This window comes from Arachis duranensis, chromosome 6 (assembly GCF_000817695.3).
Source record: "Arachis duranensis cultivar V14167 chromosome 6, aradu.V14167.gnm2.J7QH, whole genome shotgun sequence".
NCBI classification, from domain to species: Eukaryota; Viridiplantae; Streptophyta; class Magnoliopsida; order Fabales; family Fabaceae; genus Arachis; species Arachis duranensis.
In genome coordinates this window covers 35,535,172-35,535,492 of record NC_029777.3, presented here as the reverse complement: position 1 = coordinate 35,535,492, position 321 = coordinate 35,535,172, and positions in this window count along the sequence as shown.

Here is a 321-nt window from a genome sequence, read left to right as displayed (position 1 = left end):
TTGAGGAGGAAAGAATTTATCCAAGAAGGCAGTGACCAGCTTATCCCAAGAGTCCAGGCTATCTTTAGGTTGTGTATCCAACCATATTCTAGCTCTGTCTCTTACAGCAAAAGGGAATAGCATAAGTCTGTAGACCTCAGGGTCAACCCCATTAGTCTTGACAGTGTCACAGATTTGCAAGAACTCAGCTAAAAACTGATGAGGATCTTCCAATGGAAGTCCATGGAACTTGCAATTCTGTTGCATTAGAGAAACTAATTGAGGCTTAAGCTCAAAGTTGTTTGCTCCAATGGCAGGGATAGAGATGCTTCTCCCATAGAA